The following is a 23,782-nucleotide window of genomic DNA, read 5'->3' on the forward strand; positions in this document are numbered from 1 at the left end:
ATGTGGCTTATTTCTTTTCGCCAAATCGTTTTTTTTTTTTTGTTGCAATTTTTTACCACTCAAGCAGATGTGTGGCAATGGCCAAAAAGTCGAAGAATTCCAACCAGCACTTAGACCACCTTCGCAGTAAAAAAGGTAAAAAAGTAAAAGTGTTAGCAAAAGAGCAAAATAAAGGGAAAAACGAGCAAGCGTTGAAAAAACAGCAAAGTGCCACAAAAAGGTAGCGGCAGTAGTGCACTTGCCGGCTAGGAAGTAATATTTAGTTGTTGTAGGCAGCATAAAGGAAGTTGTTGACATTTTTCGAAAAGTTGTTCGGTTTTTATTTTTTTGTCGCCTCATTTTTTATGCTGTTAAAATGAGTGTTACACCGCTTGTACATTTGCGCTTTTTGTCGCTGCTGTTTGCCTATGCCAGTTATAGAGAATTTCTGCCAACGGCGCACTCGTACTAGAGTACCGGACCAGCAACGGAAATTGGGTTAGACATAAGAACTTTTTGTGTCGGCAGGCCTAAAATTTGAAGTGGCAACAAGCGCTTTGGAGAAAAAGTTAAAATAGCGCAAGCTACACACAAAGCGAAGTTCGTTGTTTGCCGTAAAGAAAAAACTTATATTGCGAGCGTGCTAAAGGAGCTGTCAAATTTCGTAAGCTTGTACGGGCGAGGTTGAGTTACATAAGTCGTTAAAGTTTTTGTTTAAATTCGGCAACTTCCATTGAACACTGACGTTTGCTGCGCCAGGTAGTGTAAGTGGAAATCCTAAAAATAGTGCTGTATTGGTTGCGAAAGCATTTTCTAGGTGACTTCGGACTATTTCTGTGTGGTCAAGTCCAACAACGAAATTATTTTACTTTTAGCAGTTGGCGCCTTGCCAAACGCTTCTCAATTAGCAACACATTTTTTTCTCACTAAATTTACATATCCAATTGATAAAGATTTTGATAAGATTGCGGTCTTCTTCCCAGCCTGAAATTTTTCGCTAATAGAAGATTCCTACAGAGCATAAAAAAATATTTTTTTTTACAACTATATTTTTTTTTAAATTTTTTTTTTCAAAAACGTCTTATTTCCAAAAAAATAAAATAGTAAAATATGCGTTGTTTTGGCAAACATTTTCATTTCTTAAATTTTATGTAAAAAAAAGTTTAATTCTTCACACAATTTTTCCCTTGGTCCTGAAAATGTATTTTCTTTTTAAAAAGTATTGAAAGAGCGGTCGGATTTCAGTTTAGGAATATTGGCCTTTCTCATAATAATTTAATTATTTATTTATTTATTTAATAAAGTTTTCAGATATAACTACGGAAAGAGATGCGAGCTAACCTTTATTTATCTTTTTCTTTCAGGTACTGAAATGATTATAAACATTACTCAAAATAGCCGGTAAGTTTTTTAAAAATCTATACAACCTATATGTATGTATATCAAACACTATACATAATTCAGTGAGCCTAAATTCTCGCTAAAAGCTATTGGTCAGTTTCTGCCTTACTTATACGAAAAGCTTCATCAAGAGATAACGGATTATATGTATACACTTAAGTTCTGGTAGGATTAATATGAGTCGTGTTATACGACAGCTTCCAAGAAAAGCGTGCAAACTGTTATTAAATTTTGGTTAGTTTTTTATAGTTCATTCTTTAACAACATCCGTATAAATACAAGTTGAAATGCAGTATCACACGATTGGGTATTTGCCGAAATTTGGTGCCATTTGAGTGAACACCTAAATATTTTTCTTTATCGCAATCACGAAAAATAATTTGCTAAAATTGTTTGTCCCAATTTTTTATTTGGCACCAATAGCTCAATATAAAAATGCACAAATCTGTACAAATGTATCAATCGAGTGGCACTGCCTTAAAACTTTATGCAATTAAAAGAAATAAAAATCAACAAATTTCCGTAAAAATTTCGAGTTTTTAATTAGATTCTGAGTATGCAGTTTTGTAGCCAACTGAATTCTGGTAGAATAAAATGCAAGTTTCAAATGGCTAAAAATTACGGTTGATTTTTTAGGATTCTCAAAAGAGCTCGAAATTTGTACGAAAGTTTGTTGAAGTTTTTTAATATTGTACAAAGTTGGAAACTTGGAGTTACACGGGTTTTGTTAAAGAATGAACTATATTATTATAAAAAAAAATAACGATAATTAAATAACAACCAAAATAATTCGTTAAAACTTGGCAAAAGTCGTTCTGCTATGTATATTATTTATATATTTAATTGGACATGCACATTGTACATAAAGGTATGTACATAACAAAATTAAAAAATAATGTTGTCTTTTTTTGCCTTTTTTTTGCAAGTTTAAATTCTAACCCTGGTTACTAACACCTTTTTATCGGAGATGCTAGGGCTCCGAACACCGACACATGAAGTTGGGATCCAATGTCCTGATTGACGCCAGACTTTCTTCTGCGGCTGCTTGAGGAAGATTGCGCAGCCTGCACTCTAAACATTTTTTGTTTAAATTTGCGCATATTAAGATAGGTAACCAGTTTCCTCTCTTAATGAATGCAAATTTACACACCGTGTTAATTAAATTAAACACTGCTTGCTTACTTTTACTTATCATATGTGTGCTGTAGAACAACTTTCAAATTTGTTTTTTGAGTTTTAAACATTTATTGTTCACATTTTCACAGTTTACACATAAAATGTTTAAAATTTCCTCTAAAAAATTTTCGTTTAAATTTACGCATATAAAGAGAGGTAACCAGTTTCCTCTCCTAGTGTGTGCAAAATTAAACACTGTCTGTTTTTAGTTTTACATATCAAATTTATCACGTAGCGCACACAAGGGGTGGGTTTTGGGGTTAAATTTATTATGATTTAAGAAATTTTGATAAAAAAAAATTCTTTTCCATTTCTTGTGCGTCATTTTGTAAGAATTTTTCTTTTTTTTTGAGAGCTCTTTAAAGTTTAGCTGCGATNGTAACCAGTTTCCTCTCCTAGTGTGTGCAAAATTAAACACTGTCTGTTTTTAGTTTTACATATCAAATTTGTCACGTAGCGCACACATGGGGTGGGTTTTGGGGTTAAATTTATTATGATTTAAGAAATTTTGATAAAAAAAAATTCTTTTCCATTTCTTGTGCGTCATTTTGTAAGAATTTTTCTTTTTTTTTGAGAGCTCTTTAAAGTTTAGCTGCGATTGAAAACATTGTCCTAAAAATATGCAATGCATACTCACTTACTGTTGCTTTTTACACTTTAACTTAGCTTAAAAAAGTTTACTACTGATATGTACTTTACAAGCATTCNTTTGCCTATCAGTGGTTTGGAATTAAAAGATGAATAACTGATATAGGGACTTATTCTGTATCACGAACGATAGGCAAAACGAACGATTCGTCTGCAGACGACAACCTCTCTGATTGCAATTTTAAACTCTATCGGTCGTTTTCGTCTTGCTTTTCATACATTACGTTGCAATGGTCTCGGTTGCGTTTAAACCGGCTAAAATGATGCCGCCGGACAAATTTTTGAAGCATTCCTCTGCAGACAAATCGTTCGTATTGCCTATCGTTCGTTATACAGAATAAGGCTGTTAATTTGCTAAATTCGAATTCGTTCCACCACAATGAGCTGCATGATAAAAATACAAGTTCAGTTAAATTTTCGTTATTCGAAGTACTAAAAAATGAGAAACCAGAAATTGACGAAAATGAATAAAAAAATGTAAACAGTTATGCGGTGGAATAAATAAAAGAAGTAAAAATACTCCAAAGAATTGATAACCTCCCCTTTTTTGAAGCCGGTTGAAAATGTCTGAGTTCTTTGTAAATTTTATGTAAATAAAATGCAATTTATGAAACTTTAAAAATTTATTTATTTATTTCATACTGTACATAAAACTTGCATAAATGTATTTTAAAGAGCGAGTTTTCAGTATTTTCTGATTATATGTATTTAGAAGTATAAACCCTTTCCCCCAAAAATATATTCCTGCGTGCGCCCCTGGCACTTAGTATTTATTATTTGTAAAAATATATTTTTACTTTGAAAATGTTTGTAATTTTACATATTTGATGTGTATATTTATGTGTATATTTTAAACAACTCGTGTTCAAAATCAAATCTTGAACATCTTGTTCGTATACTTGAACAGATACTGGTTGAAAAATAAACACTTTTCAGTAGTAGTTTTACATGCACTTTTTAGAGTGTGGAATTCCTTTTTGCGCCCTGAGAAGCTGCTGAATATCGACGACAAATGGGCTTCTCGTCCCCAATCTACCGCCGGTACTGAGTATCCGACTATCTGCATCGAAATATTATCATCCTTACTGATCATGTCCACATGGACACCTACTTCCTAGGGATTTATGGTTCTCGTGTTAACGAAAACTCACCACTGCATGACGGCGACGTTGCCGTATCTTCTCTCTGTCGCTATAAACATCAATTTTATATATTGATATGGACGGCAAGTACGGAAGGGCGCTGCGTCGGTGGCTGGTTCAGCTCTAACTTAAGAAGGCTCACAGTACTCTTAAATATATGAATATTTATATATTTGCTAATTATTTTCTATGAAGTAAGGTAACCGCTTTTGGGAGTTAAAATTTGTTAATTTTATTTACTTATATACATATGTACATAAATATCTCCCATGAATACCGACAAGGGCATTCATTGAAAATAACTACTCGTTGCCTACCTCAAGGCGCAGCTGCAAGTGAATTTTACAAGACAACAATTTTGAAACTTTGAAAGTATTTCGTCGTCATAAGTGCGCACCTGCAACTGCAGATAAAAGCATGCAAATACATGCAAACATACAAATAAGCAGCCTTCCTGTTACTAAGCTTACTTACGTCAACCGAATGCCGTGCGACGGTGCGTATACGTAATGTAATTTGATTACACGTCCATGCCATCAATGTGTGTGTTACCAGCAGTGTGCGTGCAAGTGCTGTGCTGCTGTTCTTATTTGTTTTTTTTTTCTCCTTTGTTGCTATATTTTTTTGTGCCATCCCGCTTCATCTCTTTTGTGCTGACATTTTGGAGCAGTCAAAAAAAAAAACTTGACAGCAATTTTTTCTACTTTCGCACACAAATTGCATGTGCGCACACTTTTTCTTGTTATTTTATTAGTTATTTCTTTTCGCTCTCGTCGCATGTTTAATGCTGCAAATTTAATTAAAAATTCTTGTTATTGTTGTAATTGTTAGTCATTCGCGGTGCGGCAGCCTCGTGACGATGTGCCGATGAAAAACTTTGCGGACAAGCAGCTTAAAAAGTACGTAAGCAGCACTAACATCAACAACAACAACAACAACCACATAAAACGTGGCGCAGCTTCAAAAAACAATTGCATTGTCGAAAAAATGGTTAACCAAACTGAAAAGAGATTTGCTTGTGGTATTAAAAAGTTTAGTTCTTCGTTATTTAGTGGTGGTGAATAGCTGCTGTGAAATTTTTCCAGGTGAGCATTTATTCTTGCTGAGGCGGTGGGAGTTCCAATGTTCTTCTAATGTCAAAGGACTGGTAGGAAATTAATATAGTTTAAGGCTTTATGGGTAAAGTGTCGAATGCAGCATCGATAAATACATGCATATATGTAAAATAAATGCAATTATCTATAATGATATCGGCAGGGCTTATATTTAATTAATAAAACCTCTCTGCAATTTTCAGAAAAAACTACTTTCTGACATGGAACTTAACTACCACCACCGATTTTAATTTTAACTTTGCAATTGAATTACAAATTCTTGTATGAAGTGATCTATAGGCCAGTATTAACATCATTGATAACAATGAAGTCTTAGGTGGATTCTTATATGAGAATCTAATTATTGGGAAAAGTGCAAATAAGTTGTATTAAATATCGAAAAAATATCGGTAAAAAATAAATTGACATCGATATCGGTAATCAAAATAACAAATATTTAGAGGCTTCGACAAAAGCAATGGTATTCATATCGATAAAATATATATATATATTTATAAAAATATCAGCACATGCAACTATAACAATATGTATAAATATATATTTGTACAATGATTTCGATAAATAAACACACTGATTAATATAACAAACAATTATTGATAAAAAGTAAATCGATAAAAACCAATCATCGTTATCGTATATTGTTATCGTTAGATTCCATGGAAGTGACCCCTTACCTGCGGCTTGCCTCTTTTAGTGTAACTGCGAAGGGATAATTCCCAAGCTCCGCACAAATATTTCTGTCCCAAGCAGAAGTCGAATAAATCGCAACAAAGTAGCCAGAAGTTCAGCTCGGAGTAATCATTAAGGTATGGCTTCTAGTATAAATTTTTTAAGCAAAATAAAATATGCAATTTGGCCGTTTGAAAAATTCAATATGGCGTCTTAACTATGGCATCTGAACTAACTGTACACCAGATTTGGCTTTATAACTTTTGTGCCTCGGAGGCTTTGAGGTGTTTATGGCTGCTGATTACGAAAATGGGGTCTCATTTAATTTACAATGTTTGAATTTGAATTTGAATAAAGAGAACTAACCATCGAAATGGAGTGGGTTTTGACAAAGTGCATTTATTTTGCCTAGAAGACGTAAAATCCGCATGAAGAGGTCCCGGCTCTGATAAACTGTAATGCACTCCATTACCCACAAATTAGCAGAACTTGTAAAAACTTAGTGACATTTCAATTGCAGTAGCGCCAGGGGTTGTGTGAAGTTATGCGAAGTGTGCATAATCAGACCTTAATATAGCGAGAGTACCAGTTTGACAACGTTCCCATGAGAGTATGTACTTTAGGGCGCGGTAATTTAATTTCGAAAAAAAAGTGTATGGCATATTCGAATTCTATTTTTTTTTTTTACAAAACTTTGTGCTTCCTTCTTATTGAAGAAACTACTTCACAAAACCGAGAAAATAGGAAATTACTTATGTATTTAATTTTTTTGATATAATGGGAAAAAAAATTTCGACCAAAATAGTTACAATATGCTGCTTTTTCTATTTAAAATTGAGAGGATCAAACGTCATTTGTGGTATATAGTTTGTTCGCCGCTTTTGCTTAAAATTAACCGTAGAATTAGAATTTGCTATAGACTGTCTTCGAAAATGTTTCTCCGAACAAATTACACCACCCTAATGTACATATATCTGGCCAAAGACTGTCATTCCAGCATCACTTCCCAAAAACTCCTTGAGGATTTGTATGCCGTTACAACAACAATAACCAGTTTGACAAAATAAGACAAATTAAGTTAAGAAAGAAAACCCTCAAAATCGGGACTTAGTCGGTACAAATATGAAAAATCGGGACACTTATACGTCCCGACCTTTAAAAAATATTTAAATCGATACTGTCCCGCCAAAATCGGTACGAATGGACATCGTAAATATAGTGGCAAAAAAAATTTAATACAATAGGTGGTCCTATAAGTCGCTGATGTCGAATATGAAATAGGAGTTTATAATTTCAGAATGGCAGATCCATATTGGAACAACAATTTATCATGGAAAATTTTAAATGGTACGTACTGAAGTACATGGCGTATGAGCAATATTCTCATCTTGTCGGAGTAACTCATACGCCATGTACGAACGTACGAAGTCATTTTTCATCTTTAAAATCTGATTTAAGAATCGTAATCAGCGGCCTTAAGAACACCCGAGTGGAAAGTTTAAGTTTACCAGAGTTTGAAAAGTCTAAATTTTTTTATCGAAAAATTCTATACGATTTTGACTTGAAACTAATTCATTTACATAGAATCATACACGTAGAACAAACTCAAGGATACGGAAAATGAAAGCTAATAAAATTCCCCATAAACCGTATATACATAACTTTTCGAAAGCCCTGAGAGTTTCTGAGAAACTAATTAATCATTTCAGATTTTTTGTTTTTTTATGAAAAAATGGAAAAAATTCAAACTTTAACAGGGAAAGAATTAAAAAAATAACAGTTTCTGTGTAAACGTTTTGCACCTGTATTAAAGCCTGTTCCTTTAGAAAATTAAGCTATCAACGAAGAAAATCGACGTATGTATAAATAGGAAAGTAATGATTCGTCAAATGAATATGCGCAAGTATTTTTTTATATGAAATATTGGCAGAAAAGAGTGTTACTCATACGCCACGTATACCTGAGCAGTTAGAGTATTTACATTGAAAGCAAGAGGTATCAGAAATGATTAATTAATTTCTCAGAAACTATCAGGGCTATTGAAAAGTGATGCATGTACGGTTTATGGAGAATTTTATTAGCTCTAATTTTCCGTGTCTCGTATTACGACTATTCAATTGGTTCGTAAGATATACATGATTAAGTGAAAACACTCTTATTTTTTACGCTGAATAACGTTAAATTGCAAATATCTCGAAAACGTATCCATAGAAAAAAAATTAACCCGTATTTCGGAATCACCGAGCAATTCTACATAGGAATCGTATAGTGGCATCTATAGAACATTGTTGCTGTAAACCAGGCTGTCTTCGCAGATGGAGGCCCACTTTTATTATATATTAGACTTTCCACTTTTTTGTCTTTCAAATTGTTAATTTACTCAGTTCTATTTGCTTTAAATTTCTATATATCATCCTCCTATCAGCAACTTTTCGAAAAATTGAATGCAGCTTTTTCTTTAAAATTTCCTATCAGTACACTATGGCACGCAAGCGTTCTTTGCTCCATGTCTTAATTAAATTAATTTTACGTACTTACTCATTTGCTTACACTGTTGCAATTTTGTTTGTATCACATTGTATGTGTACATACATATGTATATGCGTGTTTATTTCCAAGTTTTAGTTGCCACACATAGTTGTTGTTTGTTTAGCTAATTAAAAAGTTAGCGACATAAAATTACGTAAATACTTTGCCGGTGTTGCGTTAAGTTTCGTAAAAGTTTTTATACGGAAAATGTACTAACTACTAAGTAACTATATACATACATATGCACATATGTAAATGTAAACATATATATTTTTATACATAATGTTCTCTTTATTTAAACTTAGAAAGTATGCACGGATTTAAGTGGCATTGAAGAATGTTGGTTTTCGTTGCGCTAGGTATGCAACTTATTTCTCATCTGAGCAAAGTGCCGCAAATAAGATAAGTACCTTGGAAACTCTTTAAAAGTTTAATGCATTTATTCACTAGGTTCAGTAAAATTTCGGGTTTTAATTGAGTTAGTTTAAGTATAATTGATTTATGTGCACAAAGTATTAGTTCAAATAGATGCTTTCTTACCGGATTAGTCTTTGGAGACTGAAGAAGAATTTTTGGATTTTTGGTTATTAAATTGATGAAGTTTTAACTAATTTTGTTGACATTTTTGTTGACCTAAATATTTAAAAAATATTTATCAATATTTAATAACACAGTAAAAAAATGGTGGATAGGCACTATGGGCAATGGCAATCATAAATTACCACCCTTACCAGAGTCAGAAACAAATACAGGAGGATGTGTCAGACTAGGCTGAGCATTCTTTGAGATGCCATCAACTTATTACTTACATAAATAAGTTCTGCTATATGACTATTGAGAAGTGTATGTGCAAAAATTTCATAAATTGCATGAAGGAAATATTTGCACATGCAGCTGTGCACATATGCATAGGTGATGCGGGTTGATCGAGGATGTAGTATGCATTTAGGCGCTAGGTAGGTAGTTTCATTTACCCCAGTGCACTCTCACTGAGTTTTAATTTATCTGATCACTGTAAATTTTTTTCTTGGGCAGAACTAACCATTAAATCATTAAATCCCACGGAACAATGCCCAAGGCAGCCAAGGAGTGCAGAGGGTTTCTCAAAAAGCTGCCATCGAAACGCTCCTTAACCGTTGTATGGGCCCCTTGGACATTTGTATGTCCCTGGTAACGAAAATTTGCTTCATCGAGGTAGACTGCGAATCCCACCAACTAGGCACAACTGGACAAAATTCATAAAAAGCAATCTATTTAAAGCTCTTGCATCTTTGGACCGCTCTTTTCCAAGACTATTAGTTGGACACTAAGAGGTTGGGAAGAAGTAGGGAGCAGTGAACGCTATCCGTGCCATTGCCCCGCTCCAGCTATAACGCATAACTAATTCTGCAACAAGTATTTTGTTAATTTTTAGAGCTATATGAAGCAGGTTCAGCAGTTCAATTTCTATGGGAAGGAAGAAAATTAAGAGCTCTTACTTTTTTTTTGTGAGGACATAGGCATACAAGTTTTTGTATGAAACCTTCAGGAACAAAAATGAAAGGTGTATCCAATCTTTTGTACGTTGATATTCTGAGCCTGCGGGAATTCAAGCCTTGTAGTCAGATTCTAGATATCGCTATGCTAATTTTAAATCACTTAAAATCTCCAAATGAATAGCATATTGGCCTACAAATATGCAACGCAAAACCAGAAGGACTTCAGTATAAAACCGTAAGCAATATGAATATGTTATGTTTCCCTGGCGGCTTTGCGTACTTATAGGCACAAGTCCTATTCATTTTTAGCGATAGAAATTTAGGGTGGTTTCTAGAATCCAACTGCCGTACTTTCATATGCCAGTTGGGAATACCTTGCATGCGTTGAGAAGTTTGACTTTGGAATTGCATACTTTTAGGCGAATATTTATAAACCATGCAAGAAACAAGAAAGTCTTCTCATGACTTCTTCGTTGGATCTCTGAATTAAACTTTCACAGCCTATCAGTATCAGTTTAAATTTCTATGTTAATTTCAAAGGTGAACAATGTGAACTTTCTTCAGCTGACATGAAGCGGGCGGCTATAAACCTTTTTAGATCTGTTTTAAATTATGCAAACGCTTTGCGATTCTGCATTCTATTCTTGTTTACTAGTCTTTACATTCAATTCTTTCATTTGCTAATTGTTCAACATTCTTCTTAAAGCATCATCTGACCCACCGGCATCTCACAAGTAGAGCTAATTTAATGACTGAATTCAAGAAAGCAAAAGCGCAAGATCTTTTGTCTTGCAATTTCTTGTTCACATTTCTTTAGTTGTTTTTTTTTTATTCAAATTTGGTTTATTTAAATACTAAAAGGCATACATATTTCGTTTTCATAAAGAAACTATTGCATCCTAGTGGCATTAGTAAGCAGCACGCGCATCACAAAGTTTTCATGTTTCCACTTTATATATAAAATTGCAAGTTGTCTTTGTTATGCAATTCTTTTTGCCACGTTTATATCAACCCGCTTTCTTGTTTTTCGTTTAATTTTATTCGTTTTGCAATAGTCACTTTAAATTGTTGCTGTCACGCCTTTGGCAAGCTCTCTCAAAGTGCAAAAGCAAGTCGTAGAAAGTGTAATTAGTGGTGAATTTGTTAAGAAAGATGCTAGCAACTATCAAATATGTTTGTACATACATATGTACATACATATGATGAGTGAAAAAGTTCCGGAAAGTGAATTGAAAGCAGCTTGAATTTCGCATGCAAGTTTAAGCTTTTGCTATTTTTAATGGTATTCAATTTATTAAGTCTAATTTTCACAACTCATGTTGCGTAGTTGCATCAAATATCTATAAACAATGAATATGAAAGGAAATTCTAATAATATAGAATATGAAAGAATGTTGCAAAACTCTTTGAATTGTCCAAAGATGGAAAATATGAATTGAGTTCTTTTTAGTTTGCATTCAGAAGCTAAAAACTATTTAAACTCAAAAGCTTTAATTATAATTGAAAGCTCAAGAAAGCATTTGTTTATGATGGGACTTTCATTTCAATAGAAAATACTGAAAGAAATTCCGTTCCACTTGTATAAAAGAAAAAGTTCATAAAGATTTTAAATCTATGTCGAACGCTTGAGAAGTCGAAAATTATTGCACATAAAAACACTTAAAGCAAAATGATATTAAGAAATCCCTAAAATGAATTCATTTGTTCGCACGCTACTTTAGTGCAAATATATATCTAAAATAAATAAATTTACTATAATATTTAGAATTTTTGCATTTTCTTTGTACGAATTGTCGGAAAATACGAGCAGATAATGCAACGGTACAAAAAGTACTGAAAGCTTAGAAAAGCTCTGTACTCGACCTATTGATGGAAAAGACTGTTGGTTCTTACCCAACATTTGGAAGCTCCCTGCTTACAGTCAACGCTTACAATGTGTAAAAAAGCTCAAATCGAATATTGCAATAAAAGGCAGAGAGCTTTTTTATTTATCACAATTTTCCTTCTACAAATGAAATTGATTTTGAGATTTTAAAAATTGTCACAAGAAGGTTTTTACAAAAAATTTTAGAAGCTTGTTTCAGATAAGCATATATATATGAGTTGCATTAGTTCACAAAGCTTAGCTTACTATCTTCAATAAAATTTCAAAAATAGGGCTAGAGCTTTGCGGTTTAACATACTGTCTGAAAAAGCTTCCCTGAAAATCTTCTTTGAAGCTTTAATGCCAAACAAAATTTTTGTTGAAATTCATAAAAAAACCTAAGCTTTCAAGATAACAACAAATAATTTTTGAACAAAAACAGAACCGACTTCAGTTTTCATATAAACATTTAAAAGTAAAGTTAATTTATTAATGATCCAATGAGCGGATCTAAAGCAATTTAGTATGGAGCCAACCTTTATTGAAGCTTTTATAAAATATCAGCAAGAACTCTAAACGGGCTACGTTGATTTTTAAAATCCGAAAAAAAAATTTCAAAAAGCTGGTTTATTAAAATTTGATTAAATAAAGTTTTTGAAAAAAATGCTTCGGAAAGCAATTTTAAACTGCATAATCTAATTTCTACCTTAAAAACTTACTTTGTTTTTGTTTTTAAAACATAGCCAGTATATGATGCACGAAAATTAAATTCGTTAGGCAAAAAGTATTTACTTTTGGCATTAAAATTACACAAAAGAAGTTTGTTCTGCTTCCCATCAATTCGTCTAAAAGTGTCTTAATTTACATACTCAATTAAAACTTTTGAGCTTAGTTAATTTTCTAGCGACCACGCTTAGCAAGCTCTCTCCTCCTTTTAGAGCAAACGGTAATAAGCAGCTTTCTAAGCTACAAAAAGCACTTAAATTCACTTCCTGTCCCTCTGTACTTCAGTTTGCTGTACTCGGCCATAAAAAGTGTACACTCAATTGCTTTATTACCTCTCGCCTTCCTGAGTTTCTATGAGTTTATTTAAGTGCCCGCAATGCATATATGTATGCATTTCATTGCTTACATTTGATGGCATCGTAAAATAGAACAACAATTGTTTATCACTGTTGCTAGCACCAACTTCCAATTGCATGTTGCATGTCATTGCGGTGTTGCACGTAGGTACTGCAAAGTGATTGCCGAAGTAGTAATAAACCAATGCAACTGCAATTGAATTGAACTCGATAAAGAGCACTCTTAATAAGTTCATTTCACAACTTTGCTCTCGCAACTTCGGGTCAGCTGAGAGGGCAACGAGCCAAGACATATGTTGCACTCGAAAGTGGCAAATGAAGGAAAAATTGAACTTGTTTCGATGCGTAAATATGTATTTATGTAGGTGTCGAAAATATAACATTTTAACTAATACTTCCTAAACTAAAAGTTTAAAAGCTTAGCATAAGTTTGTTGCAGCTATTGTAAAAAAATCAAAATGTCACCAGATAATTGCAGACATATTTAACTTTTTTCTTTGAAAGCTTTTACGTGTATAAAATAATACAAGCCTAGAGAAATATACTCTGATCATGTTCCTTAGCTGTAAGCCTGTCCTTTATAAATACTCCCAGCCTTTCTACCTTAAAGCTTCAGGAAAACTTCAGAAACATGTCAAAACTTGTTATGGTCTGTTAAAATAAACTTTCATTATGGGTGGAAATTTGTTAAAAGACGTATTCTAAATTATTTTTTTCAGTCCAACTTTATATATTTAGTTAGAAATTATGAAGATACAAAAGCTCTCCGGCAATACTAAATTGTTTAAGCTTTTCAACCACCATCAATTTTTACAAAGCTTCTTTTTGTAAAGTTTCCTTGAGCATTTTTTCATGAATTATTATTAATATTTGTGTGATAAGTTTAGGTGGAAAAACCGCGGTTTCAACATAATTTTCGGAAAGCTTTTGGTTTTAGGAAACAATCTAAAAATAGGAAATTAACTGCATTAGTAAAGCTTGTAAAAACGCATTCAATGAAGGCCTATAACAAAGTGCTTGTTGGAGAGAGCTTTAACCCTGTGTGCTTCTATATCACAGACGAGTACAGAGAGCTTTTGCCCTTTGTGCCCCTATATAAAATCTACAGAAAGCTTTAAAAACCCCTGCTCGTGAGGTATGTTTTGATAATTACTGCCCTTTATGAAATGTAGAGGAAGCTTAAAACGAAGGAAATTTGTAAACTTTGAGTTACCTCTTTTGGAAATTTGTAATTTCATTGAACTTTAATTGTAAACCTCAATAAAGGAACCTGTAATAAAAAATATAACTAACTGCATAAGTAAAACCTGTGAAAACGAATTGAATTGAATTTAAAATCTAGCTTGGACTTTTCACTGAAAGCTCAAAAGCTTTATTTCCAATTTGAAAGCATCCTAAAGCTCGCATCTTCTACATATACTTTAGTTTCAGTCTTTTACCTAAGTACCTATAGCTTTCACTAAAAGTTTTCACTGCAAGACTACTTGATTCCAAGTTTTTTCTTTCGCTTTGTTGAAAAAGCTCATAAAAGCGTTTTTACATGGAACGTCAGATCACTAAAAGAAGATTTTAGAAAGTGCTTAATTCAGCGCTTTCGTTAAAAAAGGGCGTTAACATATTTTCGCTTAAAAGCTCATAAAGTCAAATTCATAGTTTTCACTAAAAGCTCGTATGGTACTCAATTTTTAAGCGACTTCAAAAAAAAAAGAGAAGGTTATCAATTCGTCGGAATATTTTTTTTTTGGTTATGTATGTTACCGCAAAACTTTGAACCACGTCAACCGATTTTTATAATTCTTGTTTTTTTTTTTTTAAGGAAAGGTGTTACCTCACAGGTGTTCCCATACTAATTTGGTTTAAATTTGATCATTGGATCATGAAGAAATTAGCGGTGCTATTAAAATTTTATATGAGAATTGACGTCGGTTTTATTTTTGCTTAAAAATTACTTGTGATTTCTTTAATAAGGCATTTCTCTGAAGAAAAGTTTAAAAGCTCTTTACATTAATAGCTCAATTTTGTAGCGGTGACAAACATTTTTTTACTGACAAATTTAAACTTTTTCTTATATTTTTCCGTTATAAAAACTGTTACAAGAATTTTTACTCAGCAGTCATTTACTTTTGAAAATCGTTTCACTGCCGCCACGTATGTAACTTTGACTTATCTTGTCACTTGAAGCATATTGTAAAACCTGTTTCAACAAATTTCAGCCTTTCTACTCAAAAGTTGTGTGTCACTTACAAATGCAATAACTTTCGCTCGTTTATATTTACAAAAAAATGTTCTAATTTAATGCGTAAATATTTCGAATTCAATCTCCGCCAAAAGGCGCACTGACTAATTCCGTGCAAAGTCTATTTACGAGCACTTTTTCCACAACAAATAAAACTTTCCCATATTACATACACACTAATATCCGGTGCGTGCTTACACGATTTCCGGTCTAATACTTTTATCACCGCATGCTACCGCAAATACAGTTGTGGTTAATAGAATTTTCAGTAACACGTGATATATGTATTTTATTTCTTTACGGATGTATGTATGAATGTGCGTACATATATGTGTATGTATGTAAGTAAACAAACATACTTCCTTAGTATATGTATATAATGCTTATCACGTACCCACACACATTGCTTTCACTTGGAATAATATTTAGCCACATGAGTGGTCATCAGACGACGTCCGTCAAGCCTTTCATTTGAGATAAAATTACTACTTAAGCTAACATAAAGCTTCTGAAAATATTATGTTAACGCTTGAGATATGGAATGTGATAAGATAAGATAGGCTGCATTGACAAATGAAACATTTCCTTGGATTAAGTGGGATCGAAGTATCTGTAGGAAAATTTAATGTTCTTGAAATCGAATTTTATGCCGCATACCCTTCAGGAAAAAATACGTATACATATTTACTAAATTTATCCGACTACCAAACAAGTTTTAGAGTCATTCTAAAAAGTAAGTATTGTAATGTTAAGCCTATCTGCTGGGCGCAATCATAGTGATCGATGGAAACCCCAAGCTCGATTATGGTTAAACTCACGATGGGGGATCTAAACGGTTCTAATCTAAAACATTTCTCTGGCCTACTTAAGACCTATACAGCAGAGCTTTTGGGACGCTGCTTCGACCTCAAGTTTCCGCCTAATGTCCTATGATAAATGGGAAAGGATATCTAAGAGTATAACTTGAAAAAGAGTACAAGAGGATATCAGGATTTAATTGTTTCTTTTAAATCGAACTCGTGGAGATTGAAACCCCAATAAGCAGCAGTGCCTCAATATTACTTATATTTATTTAAAACCCCAAGGAAGGGCANTGACTTCCAACTAGGTAAAAGATAACTGTCAAATGCAAAACTGAGAGTGAGTGCAAAACTGTAACATCTGCCTTAATTTACATTTTTGTCTGCTGGTTTTTTATTGTTGTTGTATTGACTTCAAATCATTATGAGAGAGGGAGTAGGGATGTACCAACAAGAATATACAGCAAAAGTATGAAAGTCGTTAGAACTTGGAAATATAGCGGTGGTTGAAACAAAAAGTGTTAAACCATGTTACAGTTTTGCTCGTCACTGTATGTAGAAACCATGTTCTGGTATTGTCCAGTGCTGGGTAATTGCAAAGGTCTATAATTTCCTCTATGTACATCTAACAAATTACTACTATTTAGGACGAGAAGTCTTCGCGCCTAATCTTGTAAATAGCATGAGTACCCAGAACCCAGTCCATTTGATGGAAACTGAAATCCGTTGCTCGCACTATCTGAGCCACCTACTCCCAGATCTTGCCACCTATGCTTGGCTAAATGTTGTCAGTGCTAAGAAATGCAAACCTTGAAACAAGAACCACTTCTTGCACAAAGTAATCGAAAGACTACCCGCTTGAGGCTTGGTCATCGTTGCGATTAATGCCCCCAAGTCAGATCAACGAAAGGTCTACCACCTAAATCCGTACCGTAGTTTTTACATTTTTTATAAGGCTAGAATATCTATAGAGCTAAGAGGAAATAGCATTGCTTGGCCTGGCTCATTCCAATGCCGAAAAGTAGTTTAAACACCTCTCCAATAGCAAGGACATCAGCTAGAAAAACACTGTCCGAAACTGATTTTCGAAATACCATGCATTTTCTATAGATGCCATGTGATTGAGACATAGAAGGAAATTGCTATCGACCTGAGATCATCTCGTTCGTCAAAGAAATACATAACTACCAAGAACTTTCGCTCTTATATTAGCTAACACCGGGCAGGGTCAAAGAAATAACTGAACGGTCTCTTTTTCCCCATCCTGGCCACTTTTACCATAGCCGTTCGCAGGGTGCCTAGGCGAGCTGCATTTGGTCCCTAGTACACAGTGGACAGTGAGAACCGCTGTAGATTTCCTGACCTGCTTTCTTAGGTTAAAGAACACGATGGGTCCGTTGACCACTCATGGATGGCTGAAGTATTCTGACAATTTGACAAGTTTGCCGACGAATACCAGGCCAAGATGCATAACTTTGTCCACCGAACAGTTTTCCTTTATGTCACTGTCGTATTGAACAGCCACCTTTGAAATTTGCTTACAGTGATGTGGACTTTGAGATAGCCATCAGTTAAGAGTAGACATCACTCTGCTTGTCAAGTATTTACATATCCATGAAGACATGATTAATCCCCTTTCCTGACCACGTGTGTTTCCCATTCCTCACTCGAAGGAAGCTGGAGGACGTTGGAACTAGTACGGGTTGAAGTTTTGTAATCGTTTTAGGAAATTCTATATACTTTACATAATTTTTTTTTGACTGAAATGATCATGTGACAATTTTTTAGCTGCTTCAAGTCTTGGCGAATAAATTTGCAAGAAAATAAGATTCCTTATTTGCCACCAACACCTCTCCGAAAGTCAAAATTTAACCATCTTCTTGCAAAAGTTTGTCTTAAATGAAACTTCTTCGAAAAGAAAAATATAATATTGTCGACATACCCCCCTTGCTGGACGACTCGACAAACTGGCGTAATTTTGATATGAAGCTGATCGACCGACTCACTCATTCTTCTTGACCTGCGTCGACCTGAGAGTGGTTTTATCTTACACGCGATTTTGTAAAATATATTGAAATCTTCCGGAAAACACAACTACTTACTGTCTAATGGCAAGGATCGTAAGAAGAATACGCCAGTAGGCTATCGATTTATGTCGGAAGTCATCACTTGGTTGCCTTCCATTTATTACTACTTTTTGGCTATATAGTGGACCATCCAAAAGTTCTCACGGATTATAAATTTAACTAGCCGGTTCTACCCCTATATGAGTGGACCTTGCAAGTGCATAAGTACCAGGCTATACGTTTTTTTTGTTGCCTTCATTATCCAACTGGCTTCGCGCTGACTCAAGCTGATTTTTCACATATATTTCTATATAACTTTATTGATGTGAAGGAATCATATGCGCTGGCAATACTTGCCGCTGATTGCAGACGTGCAATCGTAAAAAGCTTGACAAATATTTGTGGTCGTCGACTGACACTTTCAGTTCCAATGTTGATGGCGATGGCAATGGCAATAGCGATGACGATGGAGAGCACGTTGACGACATTGCCACCAACATAACTGCTGTTATTGTTGCCAATAAAACTCGTTTTTATAGCTGTCATAGCTGCTGCTCTTATTCCAGCCATTCTTTTATACATACATACCAGCATATGACTGTTATTGTTATTATTATTTTGGGTGGCTCATTTGGGCGCAAGTGTATGGCGCAATTTTCACTATAGAGCTGATAGGCCTCGCGCAATAAATCAACAAATTGTATGTGGCAAAAAAAGCGCAAGCATATACGTAGTACATTAGGGTGGGCCGATTTTTTTTACTAAATAGTATGGTATTTTCTGATTCTGCATATAATTCTAAAAACTATGGTTCGAAAATGAATTTCGGCCGGCGCTTTTTTAAATGAAAAAAATTACCTTTTCCCGATATAAAATTTTTTCCCCTATTTCTTAAAACTTTTGCATATAAAATGTCTGTATATTAGTTTCTTACATGAGCTTTATTTTTTATTTATCCATTAGTCTTTTTGCAAAAACATTTGTACAAATATTCATACTTTCCGATTTTTGCGTTTAAATTCTTTTTGCTGCCAATGCGGGGTAGTTTTATTATACAACTTATGAAACAAATTAAACACTATTATGTAGAAAAAAATCGTTTTTGTATGGAAGCAAATGTCCAACACCGTCAGCAAAAAAAATGGTAAAAATCCATGGAAAGCCCTTGCTATTTATTTTTTAATATTATACAAAGTATGAAACTTAAATCTTATTAGATATTAATATAAATATTAACTATGTATGTATATTAGGTTGGGTAAATTTTTTTTTACTGCGCGTAGAGCATAGGAGGATTCTACGTGTAATTCTAAGCAAATTTGCCGAAGAAACCGTGGATCTAGAATCAATTTGGAGTTTGGAAAATTGCGAAAATAAAAAAAAATTCGAAAAAAATTTGTAAATTTTCACCTTTGCGCCTTCTGGTGGATATACGTGCAGAAATGGATTTCTCATACCAAAAAACCCCTTATAGCACGTTTTTATACAAAATTTTAGCACTTCTTTACGACACTACAGCAAAATGCTAAAATACCTATTTTCGCATGGTTTCTTGGGTAAATTTTCTTAGAATTACCCGTAACGTACTTCTGGGCTATACGCGCATTGTCGAAAAAATCTCGCATACAAATTGACCCGCCCTAATGTATATCTTTACAAAAAAAAATAACTAAAATTTAATAAGACAAAAATTAACAAATTATTAAAACTGGTCAACTGGCGAACTTGTAAAACTGGCATAGCGGAAAAATAAAATTTTGAGAAAAAGTAAATTTTTCTTTTAAATTTCCGTAGGCTAGAAATTGATTTCCGACTTATAGTTTCTTCGATTCTTCTTTTTCTTCTTTTCTTCTTTTAGAATTCTTTTTAGAATTAGGTTCTTCTTTTAGAATTATCTATATACACCGAAAATACCATGCAATTTGTCGAAAATCTTTCGTCCGAGCAATTTGACCCACCTTAACATACATACATGCACACATACGTCTCAGGCGCGTAAATAGTCGCCTAGATAAAGGCGATTGCTTGTGTGCGCATAAAATCAGCACTTTACATGTCCATCTGTATACATACATATGTATATATATGTATAAGTTTGTGCAAGAATTTCAATAAAAGGCAAGTGAGCAGCCGAAAAAAGGACGTCCTGCTTGAAAGTTTAAAAAGGAATGCAGGCAAAGAGGCGCAAAATATTCGTTAAGTGTGCAATATATTGACTTGAAGATATTCGTGGAACGCTAGTCTGCGAAAAAGGCAGCCAACAGATGGTCAGTTGGTTGGCTTGGCAGTTCGTTGGCTAGTCAGTTGGTCAGTTGGTGGCTGCGTTTTTAAGCCGACCATCGCATCGACTTTGTATCCTTTCGGACGCTTTAACGCGCGCTACTCAATCTTTGTATTTACTCACGCTCACTCGTAATATTTACTTTATTTATTTATTTTTTTCTTTGACAACCTTTCTTGGCCATACTTTCTATATGCTCTGATATCCTTTTTCGTACTTTTTTCCTTTCAAATATAGTACAAGCTATGGCGTTATACAATATCTGCCAATTTTTTGCAATTTTTACCACCCTCGGCGTGTTGGCTCAGCTCAAGCTTCAAATTCAATCAACCAGCCGGACAAATGTGATATTGCTTGGCTTAACGTTTTATCTTCACTCCGACGCGTCGCGCGCTCTTATGCTGTATGCCTTATCATCATCTATCTTTTTTATACTATCCACTATACGTGCAGGCTCATCATTACACTTGACAATTTCAGCCACTTACCACCGCTCAATAGTATTTGCTTCTTCCAGCTGTGACACGCCTTTTATCCTTCTTGCTGCTTTATTCGCCCCTGTGTACTTTCATTCACTTTCTGCCTGCCCCTCTCCCTACATAACAAATCAAACTATCCATTGTGTCGCCGGAAATGTTCTGACAATTTTCATTTGAGTTGTGATGGCATTGACGTTCGTTTCGTCGTTAAGTCGCTACTGTCGCTGCTTCTTTTGCTACAATCTCTCCTCTCCTGTGCCATTCGCTGGCATAGCTGGCATGTTTACATTCCACCACGCTCACCGCCCATTGCCGCTATTTTGATTTCACTCAATTTTATGTGACACTCTTCCGTTTGCGCGCTCGTATCCTTTATGCCTAGCCATGTATCCTTTGCTTCATTGCTATTTTACTGTTGCGGTATGGTGACCGTAATATCCGCTTTCGTTGTTGTTGGCTTTATCTTTAAGGCGCAAGTAGCAAAGTAAAGATTTTCGAGTACGACCAAGGAGGCATGGAAATCCGATAAAATAACTAGTAATTTTTAGCAAAAAAAAAAACCGACTTCAACTCCCATATAAAAAAAAAATATATATATATATATATCTCATGATCCACTGATCGGATCTCAACCAGATTAGTATGGGACCACCTCTGAGACACTACCTACGATGCAAAAAGAATTATCGAAATCGGTTGACGTGGTCCAAAGTTATGCGGTAACATACATAAAAATAAAAAATAAAAAAAAAAAATAAAAATATTCCGACGAACTGATAACCTCCTCCTTTTTTGGAAGTCGGTTAAAAATGTGGAAAGCTCTCTGGCTGCCTTAGCAAAGTATCCAGCAATGTATAGCTGTCTATGTATGTGTGCATGTGTTCATATTCGAATGTGTGTGTGTCAGTACATTTTATAAGTATATGTCCACTGGTTTCTTCGGTTATTATTAGCTATCGTAGAATGGCTAAAGATAATCATATACAAAGCAAAAGATATATAAATCCATTAAGAAATCAATGGCGAATATTTTATTGCGCCAATTAAATTTCTTCGGGCGATTGAATTATGGCGAATGGATTTTTAAAAGCCACTCAATGGACTGAGTGTGATTCAATAATAAAATCGATCATCAAAAGAAATATAGTGGCACTTACTGAAGACGCTTGTGAGTACCGAAATGCTTAATAGAAAATTTTTAGAGATTCTACTATTCGAATTTTCTCAAAATTATTATGTATTACAGTATTGATATTAGTGGAAATGGTTTTGAAAAGGCTTCATTTCTAAATAAAATGTGGAGGGTTTATAAATTCAAATTCAAGTTCAATTAAGATAAATATGTACCATATATGGGTGTCTGACGAAAGAGGTTTAAGAAGGTTGTAATTTGAAAATATTTTTAAGAATTTGTCACCTCTTTGAAGAGTCTTATTTAACTTTACAAGTTAAAGTGCCAAATGAAAGAGGGTTAAGAAATCTTTGATTCTAAAATTTCGAATTTCTTTGAAGTGTTTAAAGAGGATTGCCACCAAATTATTTAATAGGTTAAAAGAACTTTTACAACATTTATATCAGACGAAATGGTTTTTAAAAAGCTTAATTCCTCAACTAAATTAAGGAGGTTGCCACCTGTTTAAACAATTAAATTGAACTGGAATTAAAGGAGTAAGGTTATTAAAATATTTATCACAACATGGGTGTCAGACGCAAAAAGTTTAAGAAGGTTTTTTTTCTTTTTTCCTACTTTTTAAATTCTTTTAATTGTTAGGAAAATAATATTTTTCCTTAATATAAATTTCTCTTAGTTTTAAGATTTTATTGTTTTAAAAAGTAAAATATATATTTTTTAATTTTTTAGTTCAAGATATTTTCTTTTTTTAGTTTAAATTTTCATTCAAGTTTTGGAACTTGTTGTCTAAAAAAACTCTTTAATTTCATTAAATTTTTAAAATCTTACTCTATTTTTTTCTTTAGTAAACTTTTTATACCCGAGCGCACTTGTGCACAAGGATATATTAATTTCGTTCACATAACGGTCCGTCTGTGCGTCCGTCCGTGTACACGATAACTCGAGCAAAAATTGAGATATCTCAAAGAAATTTGGTATGTAGGTTTCCATATGTCGAATGTTTGTCCGATATAAGTTCCAAAAAACACACAAAATTTAATATTCCATACAGAATACACTTTAAAAATGCGATTATTTTTTGTGGTAATAATATTTTAAATTTTAGGGATATTTGGAACATGTTCCAGTTCGCGAGCATGATGAGTCATAACCAGGGAACGGATTTTTAGGACCTAAAAACCTATAAAAAAAGCAAAATAAAGTAACGAAATAGGCTGGAAAAGGCAAAATAAAATAGCGAAAAAGGCAGGAAAAGGCAAAAAAAAAGGTATTGCAAAAAAAGCAAAATAAGGCCCTAAAAAAAGACAGAACATACGAAGAACAATCAAAAAATGTACTTTTTTTAGAAATGTTTATATTACAAGTAAAAAGAGAAAAACTATGAACTAGTTTCATTATATGAAAAATTTGTACTTTGAATCTTTGACTATTTTATCCTTTCGAGTTTCTAACTCATAAAACTTTAATCTGTATAGTTGTAGTAACATTGAACCACAAGGTGCATTTTGAAGTTTGCTGGCAGCATTTTCATTCGATTTTCGCGAAGAATAGCCTTGAATGTACTAAATGTGCGCTCGAGGTAAGTTGCTACAAGTGGAGCCCAATTTAAATATGGAACGTTCATATTATCAGGAATAAGGGCGTTTTCCTCGCCCTTTACAATTTTATCCACACCCCTTATTGTCTTCAAGCCTACGTTAGCTGA

General features: G+C 33.8%; 1 protein-coding gene across 1 annotated transcript in view; it reads left to right on the forward strand.

Annotated features, from left to right (window-relative positions):
- The first annotated feature begins 1,343 nt into the window (after positions 1-1,343).
- The window catches only part of LOC108358426 (AF4/FMR2 family member 4-like), a 153,322-nt gene continuing 130,883 nt past the window's right edge, over positions 1,344-23,782 (forward strand). Inside the window, exon 1 of the mRNA XM_017609754.1 lies at positions 1,344-1,380. The gene's annotated coding sequence lies outside the window, so the exon portion shown is untranslated. The remainder of the gene's footprint in view (positions 1,381-23,782) is intronic.

The sequence above is a fragment of the Rhagoletis zephyria genome, unplaced genomic scaffold (genome assembly GCF_001687245.7).
Source record: "Rhagoletis zephyria isolate East Lansing unplaced genomic scaffold, Rhagoletis_zephyria_1.1 Rzeph_scaffold_00254, whole genome shotgun sequence".
In the NCBI taxonomy this organism is placed as follows: Eukaryota; Metazoa; Arthropoda; class Insecta; order Diptera; family Tephritidae; genus Rhagoletis; species Rhagoletis zephyria.